The sequence below is a fragment of the Salmo salar genome, unplaced genomic scaffold (assembly GCF_905237065.1).
Source record: "Salmo salar unplaced genomic scaffold, Ssal_v3.1, whole genome shotgun sequence".
NCBI lineage: Eukaryota > Metazoa > Chordata > Actinopteri > Salmoniformes > Salmonidae > Salmo > Salmo salar.
This window is the reverse complement of record NW_025550084.1, coordinates 20,150-43,383: the sequence shown is the minus strand read 5'-3', so window position 1 is coordinate 43,383 and position 23,234 is coordinate 20,150. Positions and strand designations below refer to the sequence as shown.

General features: G+C 41.3%; 3 non-coding genes across 3 annotated transcripts; all 3 read right to left on the bottom strand.

The window, feature by feature from the left end:
- Positions 1–856: 856 nt before the first annotated feature.
- Positions 857–929, bottom strand: trnav-cac (transfer RNA valine (anticodon CAC)). Its single transcript has one exon. It is a non-coding gene; the product is annotated as a tRNA-Val (tRNA).
- Positions 930–2,113: 1,184 nt separating this feature from the next.
- trnav-cac (transfer RNA valine (anticodon CAC)) lies at positions 2,114–2,186 on the bottom strand. The gene has a single exon. It is a non-coding gene; the product is annotated as a tRNA-Val (tRNA).
- Positions 2,187–8,277: 6,091 nt separating this feature from the next.
- trnav-cac (transfer RNA valine (anticodon CAC)) lies at positions 8,278–8,350 on the bottom strand. Its single transcript has one exon. It is a non-coding gene; the product is annotated as a tRNA-Val (tRNA).
- Positions 8,351–23,234: the final 14,884 nt, after the last annotated feature.

Sequence of the window (23,234 nt, the reverse complement as noted above, 5' to 3'; positions counted from 1 at the left end):
GTAAACTTTACCTTGCAAAATCTCGTCCCATCTACAATGTCCGTTCCTGGCCACATCCTCCTCTTGATTGGCGTGGTCGCCTTCACCTTCCAGCCTTTTAGTTTCTCTATCTCCTCATCCGTAATGTATGCGGGCAAGTTCAAAAAGGACACCACCAGCTCATCGTTCCCTAGTTCTTTAGCCATGATTTGACAGTTCTTTATCTTTAGCCCGTCTATTAGTCTTTCTTTTCCATTTACATGAGACATTGTTATTTCATACTTATTTCTGTCTTTCATTCGACATCCCAGTATTGTTCCGCAAACTTCCTTTATTCCTCTCAGCAATTCCATCGTTGTTATTTTCCCTTCTCCACTTATTTCCACATTCACCGTCAGTTCCTTCTCATATGTTCTTTTTTTCAGTTCTTCGTTTAACATTTTGATTTCACTGTTGTCCTTTCTCGTCGTCGTTTGTATTCTTGATGTCGAAGCCATGTTGTCCGTCCGGTTATTTTAAGCATTATCCCCGAAACAGCTCATGCTGATGGGGGACAATAGCAAAAAAGTTTCACAGAAACTTCACTACAGTCACTCACAAACTTTCAAACTTATAAGTCAAATAGACCTCCAAAAAAACCGATATTCTCTCTCAAGCACTCAGACACCTGCTTCTCTTCCACTTCCTGAAACTCCAAAAAGGGGCGTGTGAAGCGAACGTGATAACCACTACACTACAGAAACTGCTGCTTGAATTATCTGCAAGGAGTAAAACAAATTTTACTAATATTCATTGCATGTATTCGAATTTCCAAAATAAGGCATTAATGAAATTCTCTGTTACCACTATAGTACTTCTTGAATGTGTCAATGAGTGCTGTTTCCGCCCGGTTTCGAACCAGGGATCTTTCGCATGTGAAGCAAACGTGATAACCACTACACTACAGAAACTGCTGCTACAATTACCTGCAAGGAGTAAACCGAATATTACCAATATTCATGGCACGTATTCGAATTTCCAAAATAAAGAATTAATGAATTCTCTGTTACCACTATGGTCCTTCTTGAATGTGTCAATGAGCGTTGTTTCCACCTGGTTTCGAACCAGGGACCTATCGCATGTGAAGCGAACTTGATAACCACTACACAACAGAAACTACTGCTACAATTAGCTGCAAGGAGTAAACCGAATTTTAAAGATATTCATGGCACGTATTCGAATTTCCAAAATAAGGGATTAATGAAATTCTCTGTTAGCAATATGGTACTTCTTGAATGTGTCAATGAGCGTTGTTTCCACCTGGTTTCGATACCAGGGACCTTTCGTGTGTGAAGCGACTGTGATAACCACTACACTACAGAAACTGCTGCTACACTTATCTGCAAGGAGTAAACCTAATTTTACTGATATTCATGGCACGTGTTCAAATTTCCAAAATTAGGCATTTATGAAATTAACTATTCTCTGTTAAAAGTACAGTACCTACTGCATGTGTCAAAGATTACTGTTTCCACCCCGTTTCGAACCGAGGACCTTTCGCGTGTAAAGCGAAAGTGATAACCACTACACTACAGAATGCTGCTTGATTTTTCTGCGAGGAGTAAACCGAATTTTACTGATATTCATGGCACGTGTTCAAATTTCCAAAATTAGGCATTTATGAAAATAACTATTCTCTGTTAAAAGTACAGTACCTACTGCATGTGTCAAAGAGCACTGTTTCCACCCCGTTTCGAACCGAGGACCTTTCACGTGTAAAGCAAACATGATAACCACTACAATACAGAAACTGCTGCTTGATTTTTCTGCAAGGAGTAAACCGAATTTTACAGATATTCATGGCAAGTATTCGAATTCCAAAATAAGGCATTTATGAAAATAACTATTTTCTGTATAAATGCGGTACTCATTGCATGTGTCAACGAACTCTGTTTCCGCCCGGTTTCAAAACGGGGACCTTTCGCGTGTGAAGCGAACGTGATAACCACTACAATAGAAACTGCTGCTAAAATTAGCTGCAAGGAGTAAACCGAATTTTACAGATATTCATGGCACGTATTCGAATTTCCAAAATAAGGCATTAATGAAATTCTCTGTTACCACTATGGTACTTCTTGAATGTGTCAATGAGCGTTGTTTCCGCCTGTTTTCGAACCAGGGACCTTTCGCGTGTGAAGCGAACGTGATAACCACTACACTACAGAAACTACTGCTACAATTAGCTGCAAGGAGTAAACCGAATTTTACAGATATTCATGGCACGTATTCGAATTTCCAAAATTAGGCATTTATGAAAATAACTTTTCTCTGTTTAAAGTACAGTACCTACTGCATGTGTCAAAGAGCACTGTTTCCGACTGGTTTCAAAACGAGGACCTTTCGCGTGTAAAGCGAACGTGATAACCACTACACTACAGAAACTGCAGCTTGAATTATCTGCAAGGAGTAAAACAAATTTTACTGATATTCATTGCATGTATTCAAATTTCCAAAATAAAGCATATATGACAATAAATATTTTCTTTATAAATTCAGTACTCATTGCCTGTGTCAATGAACTCTGTTTCAGCCCGGTTTCGAAAAGGGGACGTTTCACGTGTGAAGCAAACGTGATAACCACTACACTACAGAAACTGCTGCTACAATTAGCTGCAAGGAATAAGCCGAATTTTACAGATATTCATGGCACGTTTTCTAATTTCCAAAATAAGGTATTTATGAAAATAACTATTCTTTGTTGAAAGTACAGTACCTGCTGCACATGTCAATGAGCACTGTTTCCACCCTGTTTCAAACCGAGGACCTTTCGCGTGTAAAGCGAATGTGATAACCTGATGAATTTACTGTGTTAAATGAGGCCTCACCCCCTGGTTACACTAGTGACCATACCCCCCGTGCATCCGGCAAAGGCGGAGGTGTTGCTAACATTTATGATAGCAAATTTGAATTTACAAAAAAAAACAATGACATTTTTGTCTTTTGAGCTTCTAGTCATGAAATCTATGCAGCCTACTATATCACTTTTTATAGCTACTGTTTACAGGCCTCCTGGGCCATATGCAGTGTTCCTCACTGAGTTCCCTGAATTCCTATCGGATCTTGTAGTCATAGCAGATAATATTCAAATTTTTGGTGACTTTAACATTCACATGGAAAAGTCCACAGACCCACTCCAAAAGGCTTTCGGAGCCATCATCGACTCAGTGGGTTTTGTCCAACATGTCTCTGGACCTACTCACTGCCACAGTCATACTCTGGACCTAGTTTTGTCCCATGGAATAAATGTTGTGGATCTTAATGTTTTTCCTCATAATCCTGGATTATCGGAACACCATTTTATTGTGTTTGCAATTGCAACAAATAATCTGCTCAGACCCCAACCAAGGAGCATTAAAAGTTGTGCTATAAATTCTCAGACATCCCAAAGATTCCTTGATGCCCTTCCAGACTCCCTCTGCCTACCCAAGGACGTCATAGGACAAAAATCAGTTAAACACCTAACCGAGGAACTCAATTTAACCTTGCGCAATACCCTAGATGCAGTTGCACCCCTAAAAACTAAAAACATCTGTCATAAGAAACTAGCTCCCTGGTATACAGAAAATACACGAGCTCTGAAGCAAGCTTCCAGAAAATTGGAACGGAACTGGCGCCACACCAAACTGGAAGTCTCCGACTAGCTTGGAAAGACAGTACCGTGCAGTATCGAAGAGCCCTCACTGCTGCTCGATCATCCTATTTTTCCAACTTAATTGAGGAAAATAAGAACAATCCGAAATTTCTTTTTGATACTGTCGCAAAGCTAACTAAAAAGCAGCATTCGCAAATGGAGGATGGCTTTCACTTCAGCAGTAATAAATTTATGAAATTCTTTGAGGAAAAGATCATGATCATTAGAAAGCAAATTACGGACTCCTCTTTAAACCTGCGTATTCCTCCAAAGCTCCATTGTCCTGAGTCTGCACAACTCTGCCAGGACCTAGGATCAAGGGACATACTAAAGTGTTTTAGTACTATATCTTTTGACACAATGATGAAAATAATCATGGCCTCTAAACCCTCAAGCTGCATACTGGACCCTATTCCAACTAAACTACTGAAAGAGCTGCTTCCTGTGCACGGCCCTCCTATGTTGAACATAATAAACGGCTCTCTATCCACCGGATGTGTACCAAGCTCACGAAAAGTGGCAGTAATAAAGCCTCTCTTGAAAAAGCCGAATCTTGACCCAGAAATTATAAAAACTATCGGCCTATATCGAATCTTCCATTCCTCTCAAAAAAATTTGAAAAAGCTGTTGTGCAGCAACTCACTGCCTTCCTGAAGACAAACAATGTATACGAAACGCTTCAGTCTGGTTTTAGACCCCATCATAGCACTGAGACTGCACTTGTGAAGGTGGTAAATGACCTTTTAATAACGTCAGACCGATTCTCTGCATCTGTCCTCGTGCTCCTAGATCTTAGTGCTGCTTTTGATACCATCGATCACCACATTCTTTTGGAGAGATTGGAAACCCAAATTGGTCTACATGGAGAAGTTGTGGCCTGGTTTATATCTTATCTGTCGGAAAGATATCAGTTTGTCTCTGTGAATGGTTTGTCCTCTGACAAAACAATTGTAAATTTCGGTGTTCCTCAAGGTTCCGTTTTAGGACCACTGTTGTTTTCACTATATATTTTACCTCTTGGGGATGTCATTCGAAAACATAATGTTAAATTTCACTGCTATGCGGACGACACACAGCTGTACATTTCAATGAAACATGGTGAAGCCCAAAATTGCCCTCGCTAGAAGCCTGTGTTTCAGACATAAAGAAGTGGATGGCTGCAAACTTTCTACTTTTAAACTCGGACAAAACAGAGATGCTTGTTCTAGGTCCCAAGAAACAAAGAGATCTTCTGTTGAATCTGACAATTAATCTGGATGGTTGTACAGTTGTCTCAAATAAAACTGTGAAGGACCTCGGCGTTACTCTGGACCCTGATCTCTCTTTTGAAGAACATATCAAGACTGTTTCAAGGACAGATTTTTTCCATCAACGTAACATTGCAAAAATCAGAAACTTTCTGTCCAAAAATGATGCAGAAAAATTAATCCATGCTTTTGTTACTTCTAGGCTGGACTACTGCAATGCTCTACTTTCCGGCTACCCGGATAAAGCACTAAACAAACTTCAGTTAGTGCTAAATACGGCTGCTAGAATCCTGACTAGAACCCAAAAATTTGATCATATTACTCCAGTGCTAGCCTCCCTACACTGGCTTCCTGTTAACCTCTCTAGGGTAGGTGGCACCAAATCATCCCACCTACGTAACAGCCAGTGTAATACCGTGGCGCGTTATTCAAAAACCTCAAAAATACAAAAACTTCAATTTTTCAAACATATGACTATTTAACACCATTTTAAAGACAAGACTCTCGTTAATCTAACCACACTGTCCGATTTCAAAAAGGCTTTACAACGAAAGCAAAACATTAGATTATGTCAGCAGAGTACCCAGACAGAAATAATCAGACACCCATTTTTCAAGCTAGCATATAATGTCACATAAACCCAAACCAATGCTAAATGCAGCACTAACCTTTGATGATCTTCATCAGATGACAACCCTAGGACATTATGTTATACAATACATGCATGTTTTGTTCAATCAAGTTCATATTTATATCAAAAAACAGCTTTTTACATTAGCATGTGACTAGCATGTGACTAGCATTCCCACCGAACACTGCCGAATTTACTAAATTACTCACGATAAACGTTCACAAAAAGCATAACAGTTATTTTAAGAATTATAGATACAGAACTCCTCTATGCACTCGATAGGTCCGATTTTAAAATAGCTTTTCGGTGAAAGCACATTTTGCAATATTCTCAGTAGATAGCCCGGCATCACAGGGCTAGCTATTTAGACACCCAGCAAGTTTAGCACTCACCAAAGTCAGATTTACTATAAGAAAAATGTTATTACCTTTGCTGTCTTCGTCAGAATGCACTCCCAGGACTTCTACTTCAATAACAAATGTTGGTTTGGTTCAAAATAATCCATAGTTATATCTAAACAGCGGCGTTTTGTTCATGCGTTCAAGACACTATCCAAAAGGGTAAATAAGGGTGACGAGCATGGCGCAATTCGTGACAAAAAAAAATCTAAATATTCCATTACTGTACTTCGAAGCATGTCAACCGCTGTTTAAAATCAATTTTTATGCCATTTTTCTCATAAAAAAGCGATAATATTCCGACCGGGAATCTGCGTTTAGGTAAACAGACGAAAGAAAATAAAGCATTCGGTCGACTTGGGCACGCGCCTAAGCCCATAGTACTCTGATCGGCCACTTGCCAAAAGCGATAATGTGTTTCAGCCAGAGGCTGCCTCGATATCGTTCAGCTTTTTCCCGGGCTCTGAGAGCCTATGGGAGCCGTAGGAAGTGTCATGTTAGAGCAAAGATCCTCAGTCTTCAATAAAAAGAGCCAAGATAAAACACAACTTGTCAGACAGGCCACTTCCTGCATGGAATTTTCTCAGGTTTTGGCCTGCCATTTGAGTTCTGTTATACTCACAGACACCATTCAAACAGTTTTAGAAACTTTAGGGTGTTTTCTATCCAAAGCCAATAATTATATGCATATTCTAGTTACTGGGCAGGAGTAGTAACCAGATTAAATCGGGTACGTTTTTTATCCGGCCGTGTCAATACTGCCCCCTAGCCCTAACAGGTTAAGGCAAGGGCTGATTTCAAGGTTTTACTGCTAACCTACAAAGCATTACATGGGCTTGCTCCTACCTATCTTTCCGATTTGGTCCTGCCGTACATACCTACACTTACGCTACGGTCACAAGACGCAGGCCTCCTAATTGTCCCTAGAATTTCTAAGCAAACGGCTGGAGGTAGGGCTTTCTCCTATAGAGCTCCATTTTTATGGAATGGTCTGCCTACCCATGTGAGAGACGCAGACTCAGTCTCAACCTTTAAGTCTTTACTGAAGACTTATCTCTTCAGTAGGTCCTATGATTAAGTATAGTCTGGCCCAGGAGTGTGAAGGTGAACGGAAAGGCTGGAGCAACGAACCGCCCTTGCTGTCTCTGCCTTGCCGGTTCCCCTCTCTCCACTGGGATTCTCTGCCTCTAACCCTATTACAGGGGCTGAGTCACTGGCTTACTGGTGTTCTTCCATGCCGTCCATGGGAGGGGTGCGTCACTTGAGTGGGATGAGTCACTGACATGGTCTTCCTGTCTGGGTTGGCGCCCCCCCCCCCCCCCCCCCCTCCTTGGGTTGTGCCATGGCGGAGATCTTTGTGGGCTATACTCGGCCTTGTCTTAGGACGGTAAGTTGGTGGTTGGAGACATCCCTCTAGTGGTGTGGGGGCTGTGCTTTGGCAAAGTGGGTGGGGTTATATCCTGCCTTTTTGGCCCTGTCCGGGGGGTATCATCGGATGGGGCCACAGTGTCTTCTGATCCCTCCTGTCTCAGCCTCCAGTATTTATGCTGCAGTAGTTCATGTGTCGCGGGGCTAGGGTCAGTCTGTTACATCTGGAGTATTTCTCTTGTCTTATCCGGTGTCCTGTGTGAATTTAAATATACCTGGCATGATGACTCCTTGCTGTCCCCAGTCCACCTGGCCGTGCTGCTGCTCCAGTTTCAACTGTTCTGCCTGCGGCTATGGAACCCTGACCTGTTCACCAGACGTGCTTGTTGCACCCTCGACAACTACTATGATTATTATTATTTGACCACGCTGGGCATTTATGAACATTTTAACATCTTGACCATGTTCTGTTATAATATCCACCCGGGACACAGCCAGAAGAGGACTGGCCACCCCTCATAGCCTGGTTCCTCTCTAGGTTTCTTCCTAGGTTTTTGGCCTTTCTAGGGAGTTTTTCCTAGGGAGTTTTTCCTAGCCACCGTGCTTCTTTCACATGCATTGCTTGGTGTTTGGGGTTTTAGGCTGGGTTTCTGTACAGCACTTTGAGATATCAGCTGATGTACGAAGGGCTATATAAATAAATGTATTCGAATTTCCAAAATAAGTCATTTATGAAAATAACTATTCTCTGTATAAATTCAGTACTCATTGCATGTGTCAATGAACTCCGTTTCCGCCCGGTTTCAAACCTGGGACCTTTCGCATGTGAAGCGAACATGATAACCACTATACTACAGAAACTACCAATACAATTAGCTGCAAGGAGTAAACTGAATTTTACAGATATTCATGGCAAGTATTCAAATTTCCAAAATAAGGCATTAATGAAATTCTCTGGTACTTACTGAATCTGTCAATGAACTCTGTTTCCGCCCGGTGTCGAACCAGGGACCTTTCGCGTGTGAAGCGAACTTGATAACCACTACACTACAGAAACTGCTGCTTGACTTTTCTGCAAGGAGTAAACAGAATTTTACAGATATTCATTGCAGGTATTTGAATTTCCAAAATAAGGCATTTATGAAAAGAACTATTCTCTGTATAAATACGGTACTCATTGCATGTGTCAATGAGCTCTGTTTCTGCCCGGTTTCATACCGGGGACCTTTCGCGTGTGAAGCGAACGTGATAACCACTACACCACTGTCACGGCCCCTCCTCTGCAGTGCAGGGGCGGTTCCTCCTTTAGGCAGAGGAGGGTCATTAGTGATTGGAACTGGTGTGATTGGAGCCACCTTGGCTCAGGGTATTTAAACTGCTTCACTAACCACTCTCTCTCTTTCTCTCTCCCTGCTCCTCCAGGCTATGAGCTTGCCTGTGACAAGTGGGAGCTTGTCTGTAAGTTAAAGTTAATTGTACTTTAGTCTTACTTTAGTACTTTACTTTAACATTTTGTCATAGTTAAGGTTTTGTCTAGATTGTCTTTGCTTTATTATTGATATGTTTGTTTATTTGTAATTTAGCTTATTTGACTATTTTTATAGTTAACTTGGGTTAGTTTAGTTTGAACATTGTTTTTGTTTGAGGGGATGTTTTGGTTGGGCGAATATTGTTGTAGAGAGCGTTGAGAGCCATGTGTTCTTTTGGTTCAGTTAGCTTGGTAGCTAAGTTTGGTTAGCAATTCTTTCTGGGTTTTTCTGTGTTTTTGTTCAAGTGGGAGTCCTCTCCTGTTCAGGCTTATCAGCGAGTGTCAATAGGAGGCTCGTGGTGTTTTTGTTTTAGGTGGCAGTGAACGTGGGTAGAGCTTCCCTTTTCCTTTTCCCCTACATCGGCTCGGGAGCACCTCCGTGGTTATGGGGGGGTCGCCAGTTCTGGATGTCTTTTCCACTCCACTGGTTTTGTGTGCATAAAACCCTACCACATGTGACTGCACGAAGACCAGGGCCAGTTAGTTGTTTTTTTGGAGGATAGTGGGGTGTGGCTCGTGTCCTTGAACCCAGACTGACTGTAGGTGAGTTGTGTGTTTGTTTGTTTTTTAGAGCATTTGGAATAGTTGTATTTGTTGAGGAAAATGTCTTCCATTCTGAGCAGTTTTGTTCAAGCTCCTTCAGAGGTAGTCTTAGAGTTGTGTACTAAGGAGCATTTAATTGAAATTGCTGAACATTATCAGATTGAGATAGTTGATAAAAACAATTAGACTGTTAAAGTTAAATTAAAGCAGGGTCTTAGGGAAATGGGTGTTTTTCGGGGTCAGTCTGCTAGTAGTGAGGGTACAAGTTCAGTCTAGTCCGTCATTAACTTTTGAGGAGCAGAGGGAGCTGTTTCAAATGCAGTTGGAGACAGCGCGATTGAGAAATGCTAATAGACCAGAAGGACTACCACAGTTTGATGTTTCACAGAATCTTCGTTTGTTGCCTAAATTTGATCAGTCAGATCCAGACACATACTTTGTTTTATTTGAGCGTATTGCGGAAGCTAGAGCTTGGTCAGATTTGGACATGACTATGTTGTTGCAATGTGTACTTACAGGTAAAGCACGTGAGGCTTTTGCAGCACTGAGTGTAGGTGACAGTAAAGTGTATGCTAGAGTTAAATCAGCAGTTCTGAAGGTCTACGAGCTTGTGCCAAAGGCATATCATCAACGTTTTCGTTACAGGAAGAAGTTAAATTCACAAACCTATTCTGAGTTTGTTCGTGATTTGCCTTCTGCATTTAATTGTTGGTGTACAGCTTCTGAAGTTAGTACTTTTGAGGGTCTGTCTAATTTGATTGTGTTAGAACAGTAAAAAAATTCTGTGACCAGGTTGCGACATGCATGAATGAACGTGAATTTAAGTCTCCAAGTGATGCAGCAGTCCTTGCAGAGGAGTACAGGTTAACACATAAAAGCCATTTTGAGTCAAACAGTGACATGTACCATAATAACCTTACTTCTAGGAATAGTAGGTCACCTTTTTTTGGAGCTTCTTTCTAAAGGCCTCAGCAGAAGTTTGGGTCTGGAGGACTTAAAGCACCGGTTAATGCTAATACCTGTCGCTACTGTTTAGTTGAAGGACATTGGAAGAAAGACTGTCCCGTACTTAAATCAAAAAAGTCAGGTCAAGTTAAACCTGCTGTGATGGCAGCTCCTGTTACAGCCTCTGACCACCAGGGTGAGCTTTTTCAGCCACTAGTTGAGTTTGATTCTCAGTCTTCCCACAGATTTTTCAGCCTTTATTTCAGATGGTGTAGTGTCCCTGGTAGATGGCAACCAAAATGTTTCAATCAAGATGTTAGGAGACACTGGAGCTTTAGATTATTTTATTCTGGAATCTGTTTTGCCGTTCTGGAATCTGTTTTGCCGTTCTCTAAGGAGTCTGATACTGGCAGATGTGTAATGGTACGTGTTGTGCGTTTAGTTCCATTCTCTTCTCCTTTACATGAAGTTACACTAAAATGAGGTCTGGTAGAGGGTGATGTAGATGTTGTGGTTAGAAGCCAGTTGAGGGAGTCCACATGATTTTGGGGAATGATTTGGCAGGTAGTAAGGTGTGGGCAGATGGCAAACTAAACATCTTTACGAAGCAACCTTAAGTGTCCCCAGCAAGGGTATCTCCAGATCGCGACTGTGTCTCCTGAGTTATTTCCAGTTCGTGCTGTTAACCGCGCTGCCTCTCGTAATAAGGTTGAGAGTAAGCCAGAAAGTCCTGAGTTGCCAGTCAAGCTCCAGACAGAACAGTTGACTAGTTCTAGAGATTCATTGATGGCTGAGAAAAAGGCCGATACTACCTTGGCTGATCTGTTTGATAAAGTTGTTCCTGATTCAGTGGTGAGGAATAGTGCTCAGTGTTATTTTCTTCTTGATGGTGTCGTGTCTTTGGGGGTACCATTAAACTGAAGATATGTTTATCAATTAGCTCCCTGTAATTATTATCACGCGATTAAACTGATTAATCGTTTAATTGTAATTAACTAGGTCGGGGCACCAAGGAGAATATTCAGATTACAAAGCTATAATTTTCCTAATATAACTTTCCTGTACGATAATATTCTATTCTATTATAGTATAGGTCGATTATCTTCTAAGTTTAAAGGGTGTATTTACCTCTAGTCCAGTCTCATTCCAAAACGTCGTAAATTGTTGTATCTGCACGAACCCAGTCTTTAGTAAAATCATCCATACATCAATTGTCTTAATCATTTATTTACTACACTAAGTAATTAACAGAAAAACATACAAACAGTAATTATCGTCAACAAAGGATTGGTATCGGAATGTGCCCTTGTGGGCTTAACAGGCTGGTCGGCCTGTTGAACAATGGGTCATAAATGGTCAGCTGAGAAGTTAACACAGAGTTCATTAAATGACAATATAATATTTTACCAATGTTTTCTAATTTTAATTATTTAATTTGTGGTGCTGACTTGAATGCCGGTTATTGGAGGGAAACGATTTCCTGAACATCAACGCCACAGTAAAACGCTGTTTTTGGATATAAATATGAACTTGATAGAACTAAAAATGCATGCTTTGTCTAACACAATGTCCTAGGAGTGTCATCTGTTGGAGATTGTAAAAGGTTAGTGCATAATTTTAGCTGATTTTATGGTTTGGTGACGCCTGTCTTTGAATTGGCACAACATTACACACAAGTCTTGTAAATGTACTGTCCTAACATACTCTAAATTTATGCTTTCGCCGTAAAACCTTTTTGAAATCGTAAAACGTGGTTAGATTAAGATGTTTATCTTTCAAAGGGTGTAAAATAGTTGTATGTTTGAAAAATTTGAATTGACATTTATTTGGATTCAAATTTGCCGCTCTTGAAATGCACCTGCTGTTGGAGTGCACCATGGGTGGGACGCTTGCGTCCCACCTAGCCCATAGAGGTTAACAATTGAAGGCTCACTCATTCGGGAACAATTGCAATCAATATATATATTTACGCTCAGTGTGTCGTTCTGATTCTTGTTGGAGAGTAGTTCTGTTGGGGAGTTTTGTCTGCGTTTCTCTCTCTCTCTCTCTCGGTTAGAATGGATCTTTCAGAGCGACATTCATTAATGTCGTCATAGAATGGTGGTTTCGTTGGTCTTCGCGTTCGATGACATAATTTACTTAGCTGCAGACTAATAATTAACATCAAAGACTTGTTCTTATTCTGTCGGTATCAATAGTCTAAAAGTTAACCACGTGGTATGGTTCACTTTCAGTAGAGGAATTGGATGGTCAAACCTCTGGCCATAGAGTGTAGGCCTGGTCTGAGGAAATGTAAATCAGGGAGTGTTTTATAGTGCCCATCGAACAGGCTGGTCAAATGACGCCTGGTCCTGTATATGTCCCTGGGGCGTGCCTATGACTGAGTTGGATTTGGTTACAGAAATACAATTCTATCACATTACATCAGTACATAGCATCTCAATGTCTTACAAAAGCTTTATCCTTATCAATACATTCCATACACCCATATGAGGCAAGTCTTAACCTGTTATGGCTAGGGGGCAGTATATTCACGGCTGGATAAAAAACGCACCTGATTTAATCTGGTTACCACTCCTACCCAGTAACTAGAATATCCATATACTTATTACTACATATGGATAGAAAACACCCTAAAGTTTCTAAAACTGTTTGAATGGTGTCTGTGTATAACAGAACTCATTTGGCAGGCAAAAACCTGACAAGGTTTCAGGCAGGAAGTGGCCTGTCTGACAAGGTGTCGTTCTTGTCTCTGTTTATTGAAGAGTGAGGATCTTAGCTGTCCCGTGACACTTCCTACGGCTGCCATAGGGTCTCAGAAGGCGGTAAAAAGCTGAATCGTGGCTTTGCAGGCTCTGGCTGAAAAAAAGTAGCGCGTTTGGGTAGTGGCTGGTTACAGTACTGTGAGACTCAGGCTCGTGCCCGCGTCGACCGAAAGCTTTGTTTACTTTCCTCTGTTTAGCTAAAAGGAGATTCCCGGTCGGAATATTATAGCTTTTTTACGAGAAAAATGGCATAAAAATGGATTTTAAACAGCGGTTGACATGCTTCGAAGTACGGTAATGGAATATTTAGATTTTTTTTTGTCACGAATTGCGCCATGCGCGCGACCCTGATTTACAATTTCAGATAGTGTCTGGGACGCACGAACAAAACGCCGCTATTCGGATATAACGATGGATTATTTTGGACCAAACCAACATTTGCTATTGAAGTAGCAGTCCTGGGAGTGCATTCTGACGAAGACAACAAAAGGTAATCAAACTTTTATAATAGTAAACCTGATATTGGTGAGTGCTAAACTTGCCGGGTGTCTAAATAGCTAGCCCGTGATGCCTGGGCTATGTACTTAGAATATTGCAAAATGCGCTTTCACCAAAAAGCTATTTTAAAATCGGACATATCGAGTGCATAGAGGAGTTCTGTATCTATAATTCTTAAAATAATTGTTATGCTTTTTGTGAACGTTTATCGTGAGTAATTTAGTAAATTGTTAGCAAATTCCCCGGAAGTTTGCGGGGGGTATGCTAGTTCTGAACGTCACATGCTAATGTAAAAAGCTGTTTTTTGATATAAATATGAACTTGATTGAACAAAACATGCATGTATTGTATAACATAATGTCCTAGGTGTGTCATCTGATGAAGATCATCAAAGGTTAGTGCTGCATTTAGCTGTCTTCTGGGTTTTTGTGACATTATATGCTAGCTTGAAAAATGGGTGTCTGATTATTTCTGGCTTGGTACTCTGCTGACATAATCTAATGTTTTGCTTTCGCTGTAAAGCCTTTTTGAAATCGGACAGTGTGGTTAGATAAAGGAGAGTCTTGTCTTTAAAATGCTGTGAAATAGTCATATGTTTGAAAAATTTTAGTTTTTGTATTTTTGAGGAATTTGTAATTCGCGCCACGCTCATCATTGGCTATTGGAGCAGGTGTTCCGCTAGCGGAACGTCTAGATGTAAGAGGTTAAACTGAGTCTATTATATAAACAGTTTTATGGTAATATGGCTATATTGTCTCTTCTGAGTATCACAAAATGGTACCAGCGGATCAGTTCGTAGCTGGATTCTTCGATTCTATGAGTTGGAAGAATTTCCTTTGTCTCTCTATGGGCCATGTGGCCAGAGACTTTCCTGGAATTTTAGAGTTTTTCTACCCTTTACACACAGGGTGGATTGTGTGCAAAAGGGAGAGGCCAACGTCATGACAATGGGCTGTTGGTTAGGAAATGGGTTCCACACTATGATCAGGGTCTAGGATAACCAGTCTTTAAAATAGTTGTACCTACTACTTTGTGAAATAAAGTGTTGCAAACTTCACATGGTGATGTGGCAGGTCATATGGGTGTTCATGAAACTTATAATCGCATAATCTGTAATTTTTTCTGGCCACGTTTAAAGCGGGATGTAGCTCAGTTTATTGAAACTTGTCATACGCGTCAGTGCACAAGCAAGCCAAACCAGGTTGTAAAGCCAGCATTTTTGTATCCAATACCAGCTTTAGGGCAACCTTTTGAGCATCTTATTATCGATTTGTGTTGGGTCTTTACCACGGTCCAAGTCAGGTCATAGCTACTTATGAACTGTTGTGTCAAGCAACTAGCTTTTTCCTTGCGTTCCATCACTTCAAAATCAGTAGTTAAAGCGTTAACTCAATTTATTTCAACATTTGGGATTCCAAAAATCATCCCGTCAGATCAGGGGTTTAACTTTACCCCCCATTTATTTGTTCAGGTTCTCAAACAGCTTAAAGTTAAACACAAGTCTACTGTGTTCCATGCCCAGAGTCAGGGAGCTTTGGAATGTTTTCATCAAACTTTAAAATCCTTGCTTCGTGCATACTGTACAGAACTGTCTGCAGATTGGGAGGAGGGGTTACCATGGCTGTTACTAGCTGCTCGTGAAGTAGTGCAGGAAAGCACAGGGTTTAGCCCAAATGACTTAGTGTTTGGTCATAAGGTGCGTGGGCCTTTAGCAGTGCTGCAGGATGGTTGTTTGCCTGAGGAACCATCTCAGAACCTTATTGACTATGTAAATGGTTTTAGGTTGAAGTTGTATAGGGCTGGTGAACTGGCATAAGAAACTAAAATGTTCTCAACAGAAAATGAAACTGAAATATGATGGACAGGCTGAGCTGCGTGAGTTTAGTCCCGGTGATCGTGTACTTGCTCTTCTGCCTCTTGTAAGTTCACCTTTTCAGGCAAAATACTGTGGTCCTTTCACTGTTGCGCAAAGTGTCAGATTTGAACTATCTTATTGAAACCCCTGGTCATAGGAAGTCCTCTAAATTATGCCATGTGAACCTGGTAAAATGTTATCACTCCTGTGATCTAAGCAAAGTGGAAGGCACTCCAGCGGTGAGGTCAGCGTTGACTGCTGCTCCAGTCACTGCATCATGTGGCTTTAACTTTGTGGACGTGCTTGTTGCACCCTCGACAACTACTATGATTATTATTTGACCATGCTGGTCATTTATGAACATTTTAACATCTTGACCATGTTCTGTTATAATATCCACCCTGCACAGCCAGAAGAGGACTGGCCACCCCTCATAGCCTGGTTCCTCTCTAGGTTTCTTCCTAGGTTTTTGGCCTTTCTAGGGAGTTTTTCCTAGCCACCGTGCTTCTTTCACATGCATTGCTTGCTGTTTGGGGTTTTAGGCTGGGTTTCTGTACAGCACTTTGAGATATCAGCTGATGTACGAAGGGCTATATAAATAAATTTGATTTGGAGGGGGGAGAAGAGGTAGGGTTTCGGATGAGGTCTTACAAGGTCAGTTAGGCTTTAGGTCTCATTTGGGCTTTACAGCACTTCGAAGTCTGTTGGTTCTGGTTTGACCTCTAACTGTGTTCACTGACCACAACCCACTTATTTTTATAAAGTCCCTATAAAATCCTAACCAGTGCCTGATGCGTTGGGCTTTGTTCTTGCAACCATTCAACCTGGATATTAGACACATTAGTGGTAAGGATAATATCATTGCTGATGCTCTGTCCCGTGCTCCTATAGCCTAGTTTGTATTTTCTCTCTGCTGACCCCTGCGGGCTGTCTGCGCCTCTTTCCTCTTAAATTGCTCCCCAGGTACCAGGGCTGCTGAGTTTGACAGGGACAGTCAACTAGGGGACACGGGGCTACTGCTAGGAGCTGGGACTGGTATCTGTTTTTTGGGGGGAATTTTGGGTTGTTTTAAATATGTTGGGTCGTAATTTGGGTTGAGGGTGGGACCCTCATTTTAAGGAGGGGGGTGTCATGGCCCCTCTACAGTGCAGGGGCAGGTCTTCCTGCAGGCAGAGGGTTGTTAGTGATTGGAGCTGGTGTGATTGGAGCCACCTGGGCTCAAGGTATTTAAACTGCTTCACTAACCACTCTCTCCCTCTCCCTGCTCCTCCAGGCTATGAGCCGGCCTGTGACACTACAGAAACTGCTGCTTGATTTTTCTGCAAGGAGTAAACTGAGTTTTACAGATATTCATGGCACATATTCAAATTTCCAAAATAAGGCATTTATGAAAATAACTATTCTCTGTATAAATACGGTACTCATTGCATGTCAATCAGCTGTTTCTGCCCGGTTTCACACCGGGGACCTTTCGTGTGTGAAGCGAACATGATTTGTTTCATTTTATTATCAAATTTATTTATTTTTACAATGTGTACAGTACAATCTACAGAGAACAATACAGAAGACACTAGACTAACAGACAGGTGAACATTCACCCCTATCACATCAAAGAACCCAAAGAAAAATACAGAAACGATTATACAAAAACAGACATGATTAAGACATAACAAAAACCACACACAAAAAATAGGCAAATTAAACACCCCCTATCAAATAACAATCAACAAAGAAAATATCAAAACAGTGCTTTCAAAAATTACAAGTGATACCTCCACTCTCCTCTCGTAAAATTAACCCACTCCCTTCAACAAAAGATTCATCAATGTTCCATCCCATAATTAAACAACATCTGTGTTTACTAAACAGTGATATAGAGACCCCACACCTTCACCCTCTTCCTGTCAAAATACCATAATTCCTCCTACAAAAAATAGCATACCTCACAAAACTCAACAAACACACATTAACACCCTCACATTTACCAGACACTCCAAATAAAAGTTCCTCCCACGCATACTTTTTCACAATTCCCCCCACAGTTTTTACTTAATTTTTTTGTAAAGTTAAGGAATTGTTAAATCCTCACATTCTATAACTTCTCTAGGGCCAGTGGGACGATTTCGTCCCACCTACGTAACAGCCAGTGGAATCCCGTGGTGCATTATTCAAATACCTTAAATGCTATTACTTCAATTTCTCAAACATATGACTATTTTACAGCATTATAAAGACAAGACTCTCGTTAATCTAACCACACTGTCCGATTTCAAAGGCTTTACAACGAAAGCAAAACATTAGATTATGTCAGCAGAGTACCCAGCCAGAAATAATCAGACACCCATTTTTCAAGCTAGCATATAATGTCACATAACCCAAACCACAGCTAAATGCAGCATTAACCTCTCTGGGCTAGGTGGGACGATTTCGTCCCACTTGGCTAACATCCGGTGAAAATGCATAGCTTCAAAATTCTAAATACACTATCGTTATATTAAACATTTATGTAAATACATGTAGGTTACAGTTTTTTAAAAGCGTAACATCTTGTTAATCCAGCCAGTGTCAGATATCAAAAATGTTTTGCGGCGAAAGCATACATTATAATAATCCGAGGACAGCTCCCGCACACACAAGCATTACTGGCATTTTCCAACCAAGCATTAGTGTCACTAAAGTCAGAAATGGCAATAAAATAATCAATTACCTTTGAAGATCTTCCTCTGGTGGCAATGCCAAGTGTCCTAACTACTTAGTGAATGTCCCTTATGTTTGATAAAATCCATTTTTATAGCCTAACACGAAACATTTGTAAACCGCTTGCGTCGTGATTTCCGTCTCCTTCAACTTTGGACGTGACATTTGTGGTAATTACACTCACAAAACAAACGTGTATCTAGTCAAGGTTGGCTTCATTGCAATCCTCTGATTGTTAGTGACACATCTACCCTGATGGCTCTTTTCCTGGGACGTATTGACCGAAAGAAACCGATTTGAAGACAGCGATCAATGACCTCTTTACGCACCAGTGGTAGGAGCGGTCTATCGTTGATTGACTGTATTTTGGCCCAATGACCACTGATCATCTTGATCTAGCTTGGAAGATAGCCAATGAGCTAAGGTAAATGACGATGTGTAATGGTTATACGTTTGAAGACCAGCCTTTGTCGTAAACTCTGGCGTAAGAGGTTCGCTAGCCATTGCGAATCCTACTTGACGGAGCCACGAGTGTTACGTATAGCGGTACATAATCGATAGCATTTTCAGCAAGTTTATATATTGAAATTATGGTGAATAAATCAGGAAAGTCTAAAACAAAGTCTAGGTATACAGATTTTACTGAGATTTTAGAGGAAATTGATAGAGAAAGCGAAACAGAGTTATTAGAGGAAGATGACTCTTTCAGTGAAGGTAGCTTTGACTCTCGGGTTGAAGACATGTTTCTTCATGGGGAGGATGCCGTGCTGAATAAGCAAGTGCTAATGTTATTGTTTGAAATGAATAATATTAAATATATTTTTTTATTGAGATTCCTATTTTATTTGCAATATATAAAAATTCCATCAGTAACGCAATGTCTTCCCTGTGGCTCAGTTGGTAGAGCATGGTGTGTATAATGCCAGGGCTATGGGTTCAATTCCCACGGGGGACCAAAACAACAACAAAAAATAATGCATGAAATGTATACATTCACTACTGTAAGTCGCTCTGGATAAGAGCGTCTGCTAAATGACTAAAATGTAAATGTGTAAAGTACACATTGGCTGTACTGTGTTTATATATATTTTTTAAATTGAATTTACATAAACGTGGAATGGAACAGCACTTCACCATAATGTTCCCTGTACTCTATATAATACACATATGTTTATTTTACATGTTGATACAGGGCTCATATGTGAAAGTATTCTTACTGAGTTTTGTCTTTCATTCACAGTGGCAGTGATTCTGATTATGAGCCACCAGTGGCTAGGTGCCCATCCCCCTCTGAAGCTGGTTCATCCAGACGGACCCCCCACCACACCTACCCGGCCATCTAGAGGTGTGAAGTCAGTAACAAAGAAACGGAGGTGGGGCAGAGAGAAACCTTCAGACAAAGGGCCAGAGGGTCGTTGTCACTCTGTCAGAAGACGATGTGGAACCAATTCCACCAGTTTTCAGACCCAAAAGGCAGCCAGGCCCTCAACTTGACATGACTGCAAAGTATAGCCCCCTTCAACTTTTCCAACTGTTTTTCACCTCGTCAGTTGTTGATTCCCTGGTGTCGAACACCAATAAGTACGGGGCTAAGAAGCAGGCAGGAAATAAAGAGGCATGGAAGCCCATTTCCATTTCAGACCTTTTCTGCTTTCGTTCACTGGTCATTTACATGGGGCTGGTGAAGTTGAAAACTGAGGGACTACTGGAAGACGTCAGCTCTCTACCAACTGCCTTTCCCCATGACTGTCATGTCTTGCAAAAGGTTTTTGACTATCTCACGGGCACTTCACATCAGTGACCCAGAAGTTGATGGGGAGAATGACAAGCAGAGAGGCACACCAAGGTTTGATAGGCTATGCAAGATCAAACCTCTCTACCCCAACATCGTTGAGGCCTGCAAGACCTATTTTCAGCCTGCCCAGAACCTGTCCATTGATGAGAGGATGGTAGCCTCAAAGGCCCGAATCAGCCTCAAACAATACATGAGAAACAAACCCGACCAAGTGGGGATACAAACTGTTTGTTTTGGCTGACTCTGTGTGCCTACACTTGTAATTTTTTTGTTTATGATGGGAAGAGCAGTTTTGCTACCGGGAATGGACTGAGTTATGATTCCGTTATGGAATTATTGGATTTAACTGCTGGGGAAGGGCTACAAACTGTTTGTAGACAACTTCTACACAAGCCCTACCCTGTTCAGAGACCTGAGGCAGCGTGATGTGTGGGCTTGTGGCACCATTCGGACCAACAGGGTGGGCTTTCCGAAAACCAAGGAGAACGACATGCCTGAGCGGGGTACCATGCGATGGATCGTGAAGATGGCCTGCTCTTTGTGAAGTGGATGGATACCAGGGAGGTGGTCATGTGCTCCAGTATCCACAAGTCCTTCAGTGGAGATCACGTCATCAGGCGTGTGAAGGACGGTAGCGGGGCATGGAACACAAAAAATGTCCCCATTCCAGCAGCTGTGAAAGACTACAACAAGAGCATGGGGGGTGTGGACCTGTCAGATGCACTGATAGGATACTACAATGTGCTCCACAAGACCATGAAATGGTACAAAACTTTTTTTTATCATTTCATTGACATTGGTGTGGTCAATTCTTTCATTCTCCAGAAGGAAATGGCCAAGGGCTGTGGACAGCCCCCCATCTCACAGCTTGCATTCAGAGAGCTGCTCATCCAGGAGCTTGCTGCCTACAGCAAGTCCACTGAAGCACATTCTGTCCCCTCTACCTCTGTCCCTTCTGCTCCAAACTGGTGTTCACCTGCCCAGATACATCTCTGCAGGCATGAATGTGCCTCAGGGCAAAAAGGCCACAGTGGGGAGACGTCGCTGTGCCCTTTGTCACAGAAAATGTGCCATCACCTGCACCACCTGCGCAGTAAGCCTCTGCTTTACAGCAGAAAGAAACTGCTATGTGCCATGGCACCATCAGCACAATATTGTGGACTGAGGGTCTTCACAATACTGTGAACAGAAAGTGTAAATAGTTCCCAATGTTATTTGTTTACTTTTTTTGGGGGTGTTAGAATGGCATTTGTATTTTGTATATAGTTCTTTCTTTCACAAATCCCTCAACAGTGTTAAATTTAGTAGAATATGGCAAGGATTGCACATAGTCTGTAAACTTTACCTTGCAAAATCTCGTCCCATCTACAATGTCCGTTCCTGGCCACATCCTCCTCTTGATTGGCGTGGTCGCCTTCACCTTCCAGCCTTTTAGTTTCTCTTCTATCTCCTCATCCGTAATGTATGCGGGCAAGTTCAAAAAGGACACCACCAGCTCATCGTTCATCAGCCATGATTTCACAGTTCTGTTTCTTTAGCCCGTCTATTAGTCTTTTCCATTTACATGAGACATTGTTATTTCATACTTATTTCCGTCTTTCATTCGACATCCAAGTATTGTTCCGCAAACTTCCCTTATTCCTCTCAGCAATTCCATCGTTATTATTATCTCGTCACTTATTTCCACGTTCACTGTCAGTTCCTTCTCATATGTTATTTTTTCAGTTCTTCCTTTAAAATTCTGATTTCACTGTTGTCCTTTCTCATAGTTTATATTCTTGATGTCGAAGCCATGTTGTCCGTCCTGTTATTTTAAGCAATATCCCCCAAACAGCTCACGCTGATGGGGGATGATAACAACAACAAAAAAATTCAAACATATGTCAAATAAACCCCCCCAAAAAACAATACTCTCTCAAGTACTGACACCTGCTGCTCATCCACTTCCTGAACATCCAAAAAGGGGCGTGTAAAGCGAACGTGATAACCACTACACTACAGAAACTGCTGCTTGATTTTTCTGCAAGGAGTAAACTGAATTTTACTGATATTCATTGCATGTATTCGAATTTCAAAAATAAGGCATTTATGAAAATAACTATTCTCTGTATAAATACGGTACTCATTCCATGTGTCAATGACTTCTGTTAGGGTCAGGGGGTTAAGGTTAGGGGTTATGATAAATTCATTTTTTTTTGTGGTTTTTCACCTTGTGTTGCACTGGCCTATTGTGGTCTCTGTTATTGTTTCCAGTCTGGTGTTCATTGGGAGGGTTGTGTTTGAATGAGATGTATGAATAGTTTACCTACTTACATTTTGCCATTCAATCCAAGTGGAGCCAGAGATCTAAGGGTTGGGGTTAGGTTTAATAATGACAGATGAATCTGATGTGCACTGGCAAACCTTTTAAAATAAATGGTAAAACTATTGTATAGAGATACTTTAATTACTAAAAATAAAGGGGGGGGAGAGAATAATAAGAGGACCAGGATCATAATTTAAAATAAAACCTGGGTTAAGAACCAGGAATACAATCCTAAGGATTAGAGACCAGGGGCCAAGGTCAGAACAATAGTCCCGGAGTTAGGGTTGGGTATGAGTGTCTAGGGGTTAGAGTTACGTAAATGAGCTCCAAGAGTTAGGGTTAGATAAGGGGTTAAGGTTAGGATGGGGAATTAGGGTTAGGCATGAGGATCTAGGGATTGGGGTGGGGGATTAGGATTTTAGGAACTGGGGGTTAGGTATAAGGGTCTAGGGGTTAGGATAGGGAATCAGGATTTTGGAACTAGGAGTTAAGTGTTCAGATCTAGGGGTTAAAGTAGGGTATAGGGACTGGGATTTCGGGACTAGGGGTTAGGGTTGAGTATTAGGGTCTAGGGGCTAAGTTTAGGGATAGGAACTGGGATTGGGAACTAGGGGTTAGATTCGGGATCCAAGGAAAAAATAAGGGAAAAGGAGAGGACCAAATAGGGGAACCGCCCAACAAATAAAAAGTATGCATTAAGGACAAGTGCTATTAAACAAAGACAAATCCACAATAGACGAATCAACATACCACACTAAGTGTAAAAATAAGTGCTTTCAACTCAAAATAAGCGCTATAAAAGTATACAAGAAATAAGGTAAAACCACGCCACACTAACGAATAAAAAAAGTATATAAATAAAATAAGTGCCATCATTCATGGGAAGTGCTTGAAAAACATAAGAATGAATTCATAAATTAAATAAACATTTATCATGGGGGGGGGGGGGGCCTCTCCCACGGCCCCCCCACCCGTTCCTAGCCCCTGAAAAAGATACTAATTTAACCTCA